Genomic DNA, 15,884 nt, shown 5'->3' with positions numbered 1-15,884 from the left:
CCCAACTGCTATGATTTTTAAATCATTAAATGAATATTAATTGGTCATTTCTCTTCAGACATAACTTGAATGCCTTTTTTTGATTGCCAAAATTGGAAGTTTCCTTTTTTCCAAAGGAATGTCACATTCTTGATTTAGATACTTAACTTTCAGGTTCTAAATCATTGATCTATTTTTTAATTTAAAACTTTTTTGAAGGCTTACTTCCAGAATTTTGAAGACCCCACCCCCGCATTAGATTTTTGTGTACAAGATTCCTAAACCTATTGTTCTGCCTTAAGGAAATTATGGTTTACCTCTCCTGTTGTTTTAAACAAATGCATTTCCTCAAAGAGCAAAATAGAATATGCCACTAAAGCATTGGGATTTGGGGTATTGAAGTTTGGGATGTGTTTGTTATTCACAAACAGTGAATCAAAAGTTTTAAATGAAAACTTTTGTGCATTCTCATGCTTTGATCTTTGATTCTGCAAAATAAAATCTTAAAAATTACAAAAAGAATCTGGTAAACCTCTTAATTTAAATAGGACACTTGGAAACTTACTCTTAGGTGTAAAAAAAAAAAAGAAAGAGACTGTTAAATTGATTAAGGTTGAAGAAGAATGGAAGAGAAAATGTCACCATGTTGCTTTTGGGTGAGGGAAAGTGAATGAGATCATGCTTTCATTTCTGTCTTGCTTTCTGAAGATAAAGCTTTTCCACCCTTCTTTCTGCTTAATGATTCAGGGTGGAGACACCAAAAAACCTCTGGCTATCTTTCCCATCCTGTTTATATTCTAGATTGGCTCATATTGCTTTAACAAACTATATCACTGGTGGCCTATAACATTATATATGTCGTATTAAGTGGTTAGGCTTAGACTGGAATTTGAAAATCGCAGTCCAATTATACTACCTTAAATAGAGTTAGCAGAATTAACTTCTCAATAATGGAAACTTCCCTAAGTTAGAGCCTATGGCTCATAGTTTTAGTGTAATCATTATAGTGAAATTTACTACCACTAATATCAGCCATTGTTTCTCCCCACCAACCTACACCTAACTTTGTTTAGGTAATGGCCACAGCTGTACCATAACATTCCCCATAATCAAAAAAGTGTAATTTAAGGAAGAATGCAATGAAATGGTCTCCATTATAAACAGCTATTCCAGTTTCTTTTTTCACATATAGGTGATCTGCATTTGTATTTATTTGGTCTAATGAGAGACTTAAAAGTGCATTCTTTAAAGCAGTGAATTCTCAGAATCGTTAAGCCTATGACAGTCTACCCTGTCAAGAGAACACTGATAGTGGCTTTAGCCAACTTCTGAGGTAACATAGTACCAAGGGAGAGGGATAAACTGAGAGAGGGAAGAAGTTACCTTGGTGTGGGTGACTTTTTGCTAACAATATGATTTTTAGCAAGTGAAGGCCATACAAGCCATTTGCTTTATGGCAGAATTATAATGAGACTTTTTAGTTGTACCAGCTAACAGCTTGCCAAATAAAATATTGAGCAAGCACCACTGGTCAGTTATAATTTGGTCTCTAAAAACCAGAGCCAGCATAGTGTAATGTTTATGGATTCAACTTCATTCTCAAATAAAATTGATGCATCTCAGCAAAAATATAATTAATAACATTTTTGGGCATCTCCCACATGTCTGAATAGTAAGGGCAGATAACACTTTATGATACCACAGTATTTTTGCGGCCAGTCTTAAGGATAACCCTACATTGTGTTCAGGATTCTGTGTCTGCCTGAATTTAACAAATGACCATTATGTGTGGAAAATAGCGACCATTGTTGTTGAATTGAACTCTCTCTGGAGATGCAAAAAATCTTTTAATTAAGCAAATAAAAATTAATGGCAACACAACCAAAGAAAGTAATCATATAAGAATGGATAGAAGCAGAAAACTTCCTGCAATTGTTGAATGATACCTAGTAAAGGAATCCTAACCTGGGGTAAAGCTGGGGACTGTGTCCTTGCCTAAAAAATTCCAGAAGTATACATACACAAAAATATGGATCTTTAAGCTAGACCTTTAAGCTAGCTGTTCATGGCAAACTCCCAATGAAATGGAATTAATTTGTGTTATGTTTTGAAAATGTATTTAAGTGCTTGCAAGAATTACGTGGAAGGGTTAGATTCACCTAGAGTACTTGGTGGTTCTTAACGTGAATATTGGCAATCTTAAAGACATTTTATTAGACAATGAGACAACAATATTTCTCTGGGAACATGTCTCCACAGTAATAGTGGAAGTCAGAAAATATTTCACATGCAAATATATCTGAACCCCTTCATGAATGCATTTAACACTTTGAAGTGATGGCAACATCTGGTAACAAGTAGAAACCAGCGTCTTATAAACTATGGCTTCGTGTTACCACTTCATCTGAATTAGTCATTTAAAGGGGTTTTATATGTCTTCCTAAGAACTGACAAGGTTAATCTTGAACTAGGGCAGGCAGGCAGGAAATGCTAAAGCCGCTCTTTCTTTTGAAGGTTTCAGTATTCCTTGTGAGGTCAAAGAGTACTTGTTTTAAAGTTTAGAAAACTAAAAAAAATCAAAAAATTAAAAAATATATAAAGTTTAGAAAACTATCAGCAGTGGTGTCTTGACAGCTAAGTGAGATTTTTCTTTCTTTGTGTGGTAAATTTGAGGGAACAGTCTATAAAATTCATAGTTCTTTCTACTTTCCATTCCACTTCTTTCCTCTGAAGGGCCTTTATTTCCTAAAAGCGGAGAATTTTGAGTCCTCCCTTTCATATTTTATTCAGATATGATCATGGATACATGCCACTAGGAAGATGTCACCGTACAGTGTTTTGCCAGATTAGCTCTCAGAAATCATCTTATTTTGTAGAGTCACCCAATGTGACAAGAGTAGATGCCTTTTATGTGTATATTTATTTGGTTTGCATTACAAGCGCTAAAATTTGTTCTTGGTTATGTAATAAACCACTATAGCAAATGAGTTTAATTCCTTTTGGATGCAATGTCATTATCCTATATTATGTGTGCCAAGCACTGTTCTAGATGCTTGAGATAGATTGGTAAACGCAGCAATCACTGCCTTCCTAGACCTTAGTAAATATTAAATATTGAAGCAGTAGAGCAATTTTAAATCATTTAATGCTCTCAGCTTTTAAAGACTTTCAGTGCATGAGTTTCGAGAACTCTTACACATTTTACCTGAAGTTGGAATAGGGAAAAATTGACAATTTGTGTGGAATCCATGGCAGGAAGCTGGAACCTGATAAGGAAATAATTGATTTTTTGCTTGTCACTTTTATGTTTCATTTATTAATGTTATAATCAGATCCCTTGAGTAACTGAGGAATGTTACTAGTTTAACGTGTGGGTATATTCTTCAGGATGGGCTTAATTAGTGTGGAGGGAGGTGGTGAAAAGGACACAGTAGGCCTGGAAATGAATGCTGACGTATGGCATTTATAAGTGTTGCCTTCAGTCATTGGAAGGATTCTGGAATACTCGGTGTTCTCCATGGAAAATGAATGTATTGCTGTTATTTTTGCCTCTGTGAGTAGTACAAGAGCTGACTCAAAGGATATGACATGATGGTTCCTGTCCTGCAGCGAAATAAGATGATGGCTTGTGGTGGAAACATGATGTGGTCATGCCCATATTCGCTCACATCCCTTGTTCGTTTCCTTTTAGAGAGAAACACCAGAGAGACTCGTTTCTTAGCTTCAGTTTCTTTTTTGTATTTTCTTTTCCTGCCCTTTGTCTTTTCTCTTTTCTGAAAATTGCATTGTGGTGACTGGCAACTCAGTTGGCCCAGCGTGGGCTTTGCCATAGTGTAAGTACCCCTGAGGACTGTCGTGGCAGAGCCATTATACCCATTTTAGGGAATTCATGACATATATGGACACGGATGCTCTGAGTGAGCCCTTTCGCTGTAAAAGGCATGTTTCATAACCTTTGTATTTCCTGATGCCATCTAGTACGGTGCCTTTTACAGAGTGGACGCTCATTCGGTATTTGTCTCAGGGAATGAATGCGAGCCAGGAATTTTATTTTTGCTTGCCAGTGTACTGAATACTCTCTTCTAAGCACATGGAATTTTTTAAGACGTATTTTCATGGAAATTCTCAAACATGCAAAGTAAAATAGCATAGTGAATTCCACCCCCCCACACCTTTAACAATTATCAACATTTGATGTTCTTATTTCATCTTTTCTCTCCTTCCTTTTTATTTGTTGTTTGGGATTTGCTTTAAAATACCCCATATATTGCCCATCAGTACTACGGCACATCTAGTTTTAATTAATTTTATTTGTTTGTTTAAAGATTTGTTTGAGAGAGAGTGCACGTGTGAGTGGGGGGAGGGGCAGAGGGAAAGGGAGAGGCAGACTCCCTGCTGAGCGTGGAGCCCTTGCGACTTGCACCTCCATCCCAACCCATAAGATCACAACCTGAGCCTAAACCAAGAATTGGAAGCTTCACTGACTGAGCCACCCAGGCGCCCCACAGCACACCTGATTTTTAATATTTTATATTTTTATTTTTATTAAAGTAACCTCTAGGCCCAATGTGGGGCTTGAACTCACGACTTCAAAATCAAGAGTCACATGCTCCACTGACTGAGCCAGGCAGGTGCCCCTAATTTTTAATATTTTAAAATAGTAATATTTTTTGCATTTCACACAAGACTTTAACTTTCAAACCCTTTCTTTCTGTTTTAGTTTACATCAGAGAAACACTATTTATCAGAAGAAAAGTCTGATTTGCCACCCTGGGTATTTTGAAACATTCTTAATCTTTTTAAAAGATAAATTAAAAGTTTCTCAACTACACTATCATGATAAATTCAAGTCTTACAGACATGTACCTGATTCTGTAAAATATGCCTTGGAATGGATAAGCTGTATAATGGTCCCCTCAGAACTGGTACCAATGCATTAATTTTTCTTTTCATAATGCAACAGCCACAGAACTCACATGAAAACCTATCCATGTAATTCTGGTAATTATATTCTCAGTTTTGAAATTTCTTGTCAAAACCTATACACCTGGGGTGCCTGGGTGGCACAGTCAGTTGAGCGTCCGACTCTTGGTTTCAGCTCAGGATGTGATCACCGGGTTGCAAGATTGAGCCCCCGTCAGGCTCCATACACAGTGCGGAGTCTTCTTCAGATTCTCTCTCCCTCTCCCTCTGCCCCTCCTGGTCCTGATCTCTCTCTCTCTAAAATAAATAAATAAATCTTAAAAAATAAAAAAACTCTACACACTTTATGTGTTTTGTCTCTCAAATTCGATGACTCCATGATAAATGTTACGAAATAAAGCACCACTTCTCAAAAAACAGTGTTGGCCTAGGGGCCCTTGGGGATCAAAATTACTTGCATACTGACACTAAGATGTTACCCCGCTTTTTCATCTGTTTTGACATTTGCACGGGTGGTGCCAAAGCAATGGTGGCACCGCCCTCTCTTAGTAGTCCTTGTATTCAACTGCATCCCCTACACTTAAAGACCTACAACGTGGGTTTCATTTAAGAATATCCTTAATTGGGGCGCCTGGGTGGCTCAGTCGTTAAGCGTCTGCCTCAGTCGTTAAGCGTCTGCCTCAGTCGTTAAGCGTCTGCCTTCGGCTCAGGGCGTGATCCCAGCGTTCTGGGATCGAGCCCCACATCAGGCTCCTCTGCTAGGAGCCTGCTTCTTCCTCTCTCACTCCCCCTGCTTGTGTTCCCTCTCTCGCTGGCTGTCTCTGTCAAATAAATAAAATCTTTAACAAAAAAAAAAAATCCTTAATGAAGCAGGAAAAATTAATTTTATTAACTCTGAATTCTTGGGCATACATCTTTTTAATATTCTGTGTGATGAAATGGGAAGCATACATAAAGCTTTTCCGCTGCATATAGATGTACACTGGGTGTCCTGAGGAAGAGTACGTGCGCAGTTGTTTGAGTTGCAAGCTAAATTCGCTGCATCTTTTCAAAATAGAAAACTGGTTTTACCTGAAAGATTGAATGACCCGTTAACTGATTATTCAGACCTGAGTATGTGGCAGATATTTTATCAAAAATGAACCAAGTGAGGGGCACCTTACTGGCTCAGTCGGGAGAGCATGCGACTCTTGGTCTCAGGGTCGTGAGTTCAAACCCACATTTGGGTATAGAGATTACTTAAAAACTTTTTAAAATGAACCAAGTGTGCCCTTACTACAGGGCAAACAACTGAGAGTATTTGTTGCCAAGGATAAAATTAGAGCTTTCAAGCAAAAATTCAAAATTTTGAAAACTTGCATCAGCCATCGAGTATCGATACTTAGATTTTTCTGAGATCAGTGCTGTTTTTAATGAAAGTGATTTGTTAGATATTGTAAAATGAAGTGGAACAACGTTTGGAAGATCTGCGTTAGTCAAACAATATTGTTCCAAATGACCCATGCGTAATGTTAAAATAGCAAGCATGGGTAAAAGGCCCATTTAATGTGCAAAGTTGGATTTTAATGTAACAGAGTAGGAAAAATTCATCTGTATGGTATCAAATTCCACATTGCAACTAACATTTAAGAAACTACCACTTCTCAAGTTTTGGTGTAGCATTATAAAGAAGAATATCCATAATTATCTGAAAGGGCTCTTAAAATACTTCTTTCAGCAATGTATCTGTGCGAGGCCATATTTTCTGGATACACTTGAACCTAAAACAACATTGAGTGTAGGGGGCAGATATGAAAATGCACTCATCTTTGTATTAAGTTAAATGATAAAGCAGTTTGAAAAATGTAAACAATATACTTTCCACTCATTTGGGGGAGGGGAATCTAGTGATTTTCATTAAAGATGTTACTTATGTTAACATATAATGGTTTATTGTTACTTTATACCTTGAAATTTTCCCAGTTGTAGTTTTTAATATGATAAATGCATTGATAGATTTAACCCTCATATCAAAAAGCTCTTTGGGGTCCTCAGGTCTGAGGCCAAAAATTTCGGAATCGTTGAGTGTTTGTTGTTTCTGGTCCTTTTCTTTTTCCTCTCCTGTTTCCTTTTCTTTCCTCTTTCCTTATTTTTTTTGAACGAGACCCTCAGGATAGAAAGGTGTATAGCATCTGAGTTGTTTCTTTGTATGGTTTTACTAGCTATGAACAGAACACTTTTTCCCCCCAGTATTACTGAGATGTAATTGGCATTAACATTGCATTAATTTCAGGGGTACCGCATAATGATTCGATATATGTATATATTGTGAAATGATCACCGCAAAAAGGCTAGTTAACGTCCAACACCTCACATAGAGATTTTCTTATGATGAGAACTTTTAGGATTTACTCTCAGCAAACTTCAAATATACAGTTCAGTATTGTTAACTGTAGTCACAACAGACGTCTTTTCAATCGGTTCCTTGCCCTGGCTGTAGTTCAGCTGTTTTTGGAGGACGCAAATGCTTTCAACTACCTTCTATTTATTTCAACCTTTTGTTTTAGTGCATTAGGACAAAGTTTATAATTTAATATGGAATAAGACATCCTATTTTAAGATTTTGGTTACTTTGTTACACAAATACAGAGCTAATAAATCCTTACTGTTGAGGAGACATCCCTTGGAATACTGAAATAATTAAGATGTATTTGTGGCTTATTTCTGCCTCAAATATGAAAAGAATGATAACATAAACCAGACACGCTTGATTGTTCAAGCGGACACATCCATGCCGTAGGAAGTGCGTGCACCTACTGCTACTCCTAGTATGAATTTCCTAAACTTTCCAACATAGTCCAAAATACAGTAGCAGTTCCCTGCCTGTTAATTTCTGTACGATCCCTTTGCTTCAGTGCTTCACTCACTGTGAGTGTTATTATTTGTTTGTTTGCCTTATAAGGTGTGCAGATGGGTAAAATCCTGTTTCATTAGAGGACAATAGGTCAGTGTTACTGAGGTGTGTCTAACCGCAGCGGGAGGGGCCGCCAGTGTATATGTCACACGTGGAAAGAATATACTCGGTGCTGGGTGCGGTGGAGAGCATGACGTTTGAATGAGAGTTACCCTGATACGTCTGTGAAACTCTCAGGCAACTTCGGGTGTGCCTCTTTCCTTCCCTTCCACCCTTAGGGGTGTGTGTGTGTGTGTGTGTGTGTGTGTGTGTGTGTGTCCGTCCAGAGGTGCCCGTGTGTGAACTTTTCACTCTGCGGATTTGGTTGTACCGTCTGAGCGCGCGTCATGATGAATTGGGAATGCAGCGTCAAAGTGGTTTTCACTCTGTGGCCTGCTTAGAAAAAAACGTGAAATGTCTTCCCCACCTCCTGCCACCATTTTCGGTTCCCACACCAACTTTCACTACCCACAGTGAAAAGAGGGATTCTGTTGCCACACAAGAGTCACACACAGGCACACCACCAACACGCCCCGCCCCCCGCCCCACCCCTGCACACCCACACATACCTCAGATGATGAGGCACTGAGGTTACAAAATGGGCCGCAGACTAAAAAACTGGTTCAACTACTGATGCGATAGAACAGTCTCTGAGAAAATGGCGTCGTACTGCCTAAGGAGAAGATGTGCCTTTTTGAAGGGAGTATCCATCCATCCCTGAACCTTCACAAACCTCGCGAGGTTTTGCAGTTTACCTGAGTTCTGGATGTTGTAAAGGGACTTGAACACCAGAGACTGGGTGTTGACGGGATTTGCCTGTGGTCACAGATTAGCCTTAGAGTTCACACGGCTAGAAAGGAGGCGCGCTCCCTCGGGGTGGCCACGGAAGAGCAGGTGGAGGGCGGCTGATTCCACGTAGCCTGATTATTGTCGGGGGCCACGGACCCATCTAAGGGGCCGCAGGTGACAAGCAGGGCGCGGCAAAGGTAAGGCTGGGAAAACCTAGCTCCAGGTGTTCGAGGGGTACCTCCTCGTGTTCCCGGGCAGGCCGCAGGTGGAAAGTGCTGTGCTTTACTTTTACAAATGGAGAAATCGAGACTCCGGAACATGGAAGGGGCTTCACGTAGTGAGTCAGCCACGGAGACAGATGGAAAAACACATCCTCCGGCTCCTGTCTGTGTTCCTTCTGTTCCGGATTTGTTGCCTTTTGATATTTCATGCAGCTTTTGTGATTGATGAAATAAAGTGCTTCCATTAAGGAGACAAAATGCAGTCCAGGGTCTGCTAATGGTGCTTAGTGATGAGGGCAGGAGAACACTCTGCAGCGTTCTGCAGTCGGTCGGAGTTGCCTCCTTATTTTGAGAATTCAGTGTGTTGTCAGAAAATGCTTTGGTTTGCTTTCGATTATTTATAAAGGACTAGAGTGTCTCAGATCTCACTTTCATTCACGTTAGGTGGATAGGGCAGATGGTACTACGCATGTTATAGCCCAGAAAGATTATAACAACGTCTGCCACTCAGCACCTTGCTGGAGCCAGACGCTCTTGCGTACTGTCTTCTCCATTAATCATTGTAGTAACCCTTGAGAAGTGTGTGGAATTAGCTCGATCTCTAGAGATATGGACCTAGGGCCCAGAGAAGGTAAGTAGTTGCTTGAGGTCACACAGAATTCAAGTCTGGCCGACTCCTCAGACCCTGACACTCGCACTGTGCTCCATATCCTTTCCAATGATCGGCTTGCCCCATGTCAGTATTGGAAATGGTCTCTTGACCCTGGAACAGTACCCCTGTGGATTTCCTGTTCTCTCCCCTAAAAGGTACACACAGAGAACCAGTTGCTTAATTTAGCAATTGACCGACTGGAATTGCTCGATGGGTTTAAAAGCAGATTTCAATAGGAAGACTACCGGTTATCACATACTTAATGCCTACCATGTGCCAGGATATGATCCCAATTTCGAACGCATGCTAAATCACTTAGGCATCCCAAAAACGTACACAATAGTGACTATTACCCGAAGTCATTACTATTATCATCCCTGGCTGAGAAAACAGAGGCCCAGGACCTTAAGCAACACAGCTCTTAACTACTCTGTGGTACTGCCCCTGAATAGAAAATCATTCAGTTCAGCCAAGTATTGGCTTACTTCCTATGTGCCGTGCCTGTAGAAAATACAATTCCCACACTCAGTAGCTGACCTTTTCAAAAGAGCACAAGACCTAGGTCCTCGGCTATCAATGCTACAACACCTAGCATATGGAGCATAACTGTTGTATGAAGGCATGAAGAGGGATAGATTGAAATGAGCAACAGAGAACGCTAGTAGTCTGAGACTGTTCCTTTGCCTAAGTCATGTACTTTCCTATGGACGAGTGACTTGGGCACTGGGGAGAAGCTGGTTCCATGTGTTCTAAAATAAGCAGGTTACTTGGCTAATGTTCAGGCTCTAAATAGGTATGTGGGTTGTAGCTATTTGACCTGAACCAACTTTTTAAATTCCCTTGTGTTCTTGTAGGATTTCGGCGGAACTGAAATTTAAAAAAAAATTAAAAATAAAAAATTAACTTTTCACTACATCTCATGAAGTTAGATTTTATTAATATTTGGCAGAATACCACGAGGCTGTCAGGAAGGGGATTCGTAAGCACTGTATCATTCCTTTGTCAGGGTGTTCTCTTTTTCTAGCAGGAAGTGTTATGACTTGCTCTCCAAAGTTGCAATTGTAAGAAGAATGTTGGGTTTCCAGATTGGCTTTCTGGGCGTGGGAGGTTCCTTCTATTAGTGCTGCGAGAGAGAAAGAAACAGGTTTGCTCTCGTCGCAGAAGGGTAACTATTTTAATACTATTTTGTTAGGCTCTAACTTCTCAATGACTGAATATTTAAGCAGAAATGTATTTAAAAAGCTTGAGATTCTTACTATGTGTTTGCGCAGTTAAGCATTTGGAGATGCATTCTAAACCTTACTTATTCAAGGAGAACCAAGTATAAGAGAAAATTTTTGAAGTTTTAGAATCTAAAATTTGTCTTTATATTCTGCCTTTACATTATTTGGGGGAATATTCTAGGAACTTTGTACTTTCTAAAAATTAGTTTTGAAGTCTTAATTATATACCTGTATCTATCATGTTAGGGGCTCAGAGGTTTAAGTGACAGAAACTATTACTTTATATCTTGGGGGAGGGGGAGTGGAATTTCAAATGCCTTTGATGCCTTTGATCCATAAATGGTTTTTCAATACTCTGTGGAAAAAGATGAGGCAGCTGTCATGACAGAATAGGTTACAATTAGACCAGTATTCTGCTCTTATGAAATGACTTGTGACAAACGTTGTATTACTATTTATTTATATTTTACAAGGTACATGAAAATCACTGGTGATGAAATTTGGGTGCTGTTATTGTAACGTGGTAGTGATGGTGATTTCCGGTGCTCACAAACTCGTCAGGGATTTCCATCCATTGGTGATCCATATACGTTTGATTTCTCCTTGTTTCAACAGAGCTAGATATCCAGACTCTGCGTGTATGCAGTCAGAAGTGTTTTCTCAATTAACAAGTACTATATTTGAGAACATATAAGCAGGGTATGTAACATTGCGGGAGGCACTTTCAGTGACTCACAGATAAGCTTTCAGCTTAGCTCAAAGTCTAAGCTAAAATTCTATCTTGAGTGATTTCTGAGTTGTGCATCCTAACACTTTGTTTGGAATGGAAGCACGTTAACTAGTCTGATCTTGCCTTGCGATGTGTGTGTATATGTGTATATGTGTGTGTGTATAGTACACACAGACACACACAGACACAGGCACACACACCTGAAGGCTGCCCTTGACTTCCATGTTAATTTTCATAGGAAAGGACAATGACATCCCCCTCCGCTGTGAACGTTAATTAATTTCTTTAGCAGCAAATGTATTTTTTCATGAATTATTCAGATATTTGGGGAAAGTATCAGTGTTTACTTAGGAAATATAGACAGGCTTAGACCTTTATAAAAGAGAGTGTGCTGTTTCAATCCAAGGAGTTAATACAAGCTTGGCTTTTGGTGGGAGAAGGAGAGGTGTCACTTTGTTGTTTTATCTTTGGCTTTGATAGAGTATTCCTCACAGGGAAAGGGGCTTTTAGAATATGGTTACGATGTATGTGAAATATCTGTAAAAATTCTTGACTGGTAAGAATGCAAAGCATATCTTCAATCTGACTGAATTGAATTGAATGTTTCTATTAATGGAAAAGTTACTAACTTATTTTTAAATAGCCTTTACTTTAAGGTCTTCTCTCTCTCTCTTTTTTTTATTAAGTACAAAAAGAAGAAAGAAATGTTTACTTTAAATGGAAGTATTTGATATTCCTCCAGGAAATGACACAGAATTGGGCACCCTTTGGGGTTTAAGTGACTCATAGATATTGGTACTTGAAAAAAAGATCAATTAGAATCTAGCTTATGCCGGCTTCGAGAATAGAATAGAGGTATTTCCAGAAAATGAACTCATTTCTTAGGAGAGCTATGTAGGGCAAAATCATGCGATGTCTGGATTTGCCTTAAAATAATTGAGGAGGAAAAGTGACAGAAAAGGAAGACGAGATGAAGCAGGTGTCAGGGAAATCCTGATCCATGTACCATCTGGGTGGTGGGTTTATGAGTGTTTATTGTACTAGTTTCTCTTTTGTGTTTATTGGAAATTTTCATAATAGAACATTTAAGTGTAGCTAAATTTAGTTTGGGGCAATTTACATTTATTTCCAAATGTTACTTTTACCTATACGTTGTGAGTTTGTCAAAACACGATTTGTGCCTGATGTGTATTATTGGAAAGGTGAAATGTGCTACTTGATTGTCAAAATTGTCACAAGTAAAAACTGTTTCTGGAAAAAAAAAACGCCTTTCTGTTTGACTTTCAGCTACATTCAAAGGACAGGCTGCAAACATCTCGAGTAGTTTTGTAGTATCTTGAAGCATTAAACAAGAGTAGATAGCTAACACGCTAATAGGCCAATTGCATGTGAAGAATGTGGGAACATTATTTTGTCGTGACTGTTTTGTTCACAGCTTTCTCTAATAGAATATGCATTTTTAAAACCACAGGAGACAACTGTTTAGCCTGCCTTATGTTTAAGGATGTTAACTTTCCCTACTTGCCTCCATCAGAGTTTATTTATTCAACACGCATTTAGTAAGTGTTTCTTGTGAGCCAAGAGACAAAGTCAAATAAGATACCAGCCCTGCTTTCAAGGAGCTCCCAGACTGGTGGAAGAAATAGAGAAGTAGGTGGTCATCCCGCAATGATAGGGGGTGGGGCTACAGGAATTGGGAAAGGTGAGTTAGTGGTTAGCAACTAGGACTCTGGTGCATCTCCTTTAAAACAGTGCAAACAAGGGGCGCCTGGGTGGCTCAGTCGGTTGGGTGGCTCAGTCAGTTGCGTTGGGCGGCTGCCTTCGGCTCAGGTTATGATCCCGGGGTCCTGGGATCGAGCCCTCCTGCTCAGCGGGGAGTCTGCTTCTCCCTCTTCCTCTCCCCCTCCCCCTGCTTGTGCTCTCTCTCTTTCTCAAAATAAATAGAATCTTTATAAACCATGCAAACAAGAGAATTTGAGATGGGTTAATTATTTGTAGCTACTAGAGAAGTCGGAAGAGGGCTAACGTAGCTTAGTTTAATTAACTCTATGCAATTGCCATGAATGCCTTCCCAAGTAACAGCCCTCTCTGCTACCCTGCAAGTCTTAATAAAGCCTCTATACTTTTCTCCTATGTCTCAAGGGCTGTCGGAGCAGCATACCTGCAGGAGACCGCAATCTCCTCCTCACATTAAGTAGTAAGCGAATGTTTAAGTCTCCGTAAACATTCAAGGATTCATCCAAGGCAAAGTTGCAGTTGTAGATTACGTGGGATGGGATAAAGGGTAGAGTTAGCCTTCAGTCGCTGATGAGCCTTCCAAAGTTCATTTCTCCATTGATCTAGAGTTTGAAACCTATTTTGTCATGGACGTAGTAGGTAAGGTTTTTCAGGTCACCCCACAAATGTCCCTGAAACGATACACTGTGTTACCTGAAGTAATATACTTTTGTGTTCATGTTGTTTTAATCCAAATGAATTATAGAAGCATAGTTGCTAAATATAGCCAGATTTATGTTCCATCAGCCAGTTGCTTTACTCTCAAGTCCTCAGTACTGTTAACCTAACGGCATATACAGCAGTGGCTCATGGGAAGATGCTGTCAGTTTTATTTGGGGTAATCTAGCCGTGTCCTCTGTTCAGTTTTACCAGTTCGTGGCTGAAGTGTCAGGTAGAATTAGCAGAAGATCTAGGCCCGAGAGACAACCTCACTGAATAAAGTATGCCGTACATGTTGAATATTGCTTGCGGAGAACTTTGCTCTCCACATCGGCTATCCGAAGCAATTTGTAATAATGTTGAGGTGATGGAACAATTGACAGTAAAATCCGTCACCACCTCTTTCTGCTCTAACCTTTCCTAAAACTCTCAGGACTGGGAACTTGTGACACAGGAGGGCATTTAGAGTTTGACTCACTTGTTTTGACTTTCAGAGCAACAAATCATTAAGTTCAGAAAGATGCCCATAACCTCTTAAGCTCTCACAATTACTCCTGTACCAAGATTCCATTGAAAATGTTTTAAAGGATTTTATTTATTTATTTGAGAGAAAAAGAGTGGGAGTGAGGGGGAGAGAGAGAGAATGAGCCGGGGGGGGGGAGCCAGAGAGAGAAGCAGACTCCCCAGTGAGCAGGGAGCCTAATGCGGGTCTTGATCCCAGGACCCCAGGATCATGACCTGAGCTGAAGGCAGTTGCTTCACTGACTGAGCCACCTAGGCACCCCTCCATTGAAATTTTCTAAAAGGAAGCGCACAAAAACTCCAAACTGCCTGCCCCTTAAGAAAAGTCAGCTGTTGAGTTTAAGAACTAATCACACACACACACACACACACACACACAGACACACACACAAACCAACTATGGATGCCATAGTGATGGCTTACGTATGAAAATAATTCTTAAAATAAAAAGTAAATCACATAGATACTTGAGTGTTTGGTTATGTTTATACTAAGTTATTAGCACTGATACGGAGGGAGTGGTGGTTCACAGTACTTAGCATTTAAGAGGCTGAAATGAAGTCATGTTAAATCCCGGGAAGGGAGAAGGGAAGCACTGGTGTCCTTACCTTTTAAAAGTACTGCCTGTTTTATTGTCAGTACCCGTTTAACATGAACGTTTTGAAGAAAGAACTTCGAGAATTCCATAGTAGCCTTTACTGAACCTGTTTCCTGTATTCTGTATGTTTTCCACAATCCACAGTTTTAGTGATTTCAATTCAAGGATTAAGTGACCCCCTTAGCCTTTAAGTAACGAAAACAAGTTAGTATTAGCTAGGGGAGTCACTGTCTACGTTTTCTGGTACCTGCGTATTTCTCAGTACCATGGTCACATGTGTCAGGAGCCTTTCAAGGATGTGGCGTCGGCTCTAATAGGCATGAGCCTTCTTTCCAGAAAGCAGCGTGTAGCCTCTTTGTTTTTGCTTTTACGGTAAGAGTAGTTCATTACCTTCACTCACACACACTCCTTTAATTTGACGTTTGCAGCCAGATGGAATATTGTTTTGAGCCATGCCTCTACCCAGGACCCCACAGTGGATTCTTATGGTGGGGAGTATAGGAGAGGAAGATGGAGTTTCGACTCTGTTCTTGAAATGAGACCAGCAGACGGTCCTCACACCCACTTACATAACTAGAGGAGGAAGGCTATAATGAAATTGCCAGATTGTGTGAACAGGATTCTAAAGCCTGCGGGATTTGAAGAGGAAGGGCAGCAGGGGCGGAGTCATTGGGAAACGTGCTTTGGGGGAGAGGGTGAGGCTACTGCTGAACCTCGAAGGGTGACTAGGATTTGGATAGAGAGAGAAGAAGAATTAGGAGGAAGGCATGTCAGTGTGAGAGGTGGGTACCGGAGAGGGAGTCCATAGTGGGAGAGAGAGAAAGAGGAAGAGGGACAGGATAAAACAAAAGGTACTGATATTAGAGTTAACAGGACATG

The 15,884-nt window shown here is 40.0% G+C and overlaps 1 protein-coding gene across 3 annotated transcripts in view; it reads left to right on the top strand.

Moving 5' to 3' along the window:
• PLS3 (plastin 3) overlaps positions 1-15,884 on the top strand; it is an 80,001-nt gene that overhangs the window by 16,110 nt on the left and 48,007 nt on the right. Inside the window, exon 1 of one of the 3 annotated variants that reach the window (XM_045800709.2) lies at positions 10,552-10,661. The exons of the other annotated variants lie outside the window; for them this stretch is intronic. The gene's annotated coding sequence lies outside the window, so the exon portion shown is untranslated. Of the gene's footprint in view, positions 1-10,551; positions 10,662-15,884 lie in introns of those variants that run through there. 3 annotated transcript variants of the gene reach the window in all.

This window comes from Ursus americanus, chromosome X (assembly GCF_024610735.1).
Source record: "Ursus americanus isolate L20-20 chromosome X, mUrsAme1.1.p, whole genome shotgun sequence".
Lineage (NCBI taxonomy): Eukaryota > Metazoa > Chordata > Mammalia > Carnivora > Ursidae > Ursus > Ursus americanus.
This window is presented reverse-complemented; position numbering and strand designations above follow the sequence as displayed.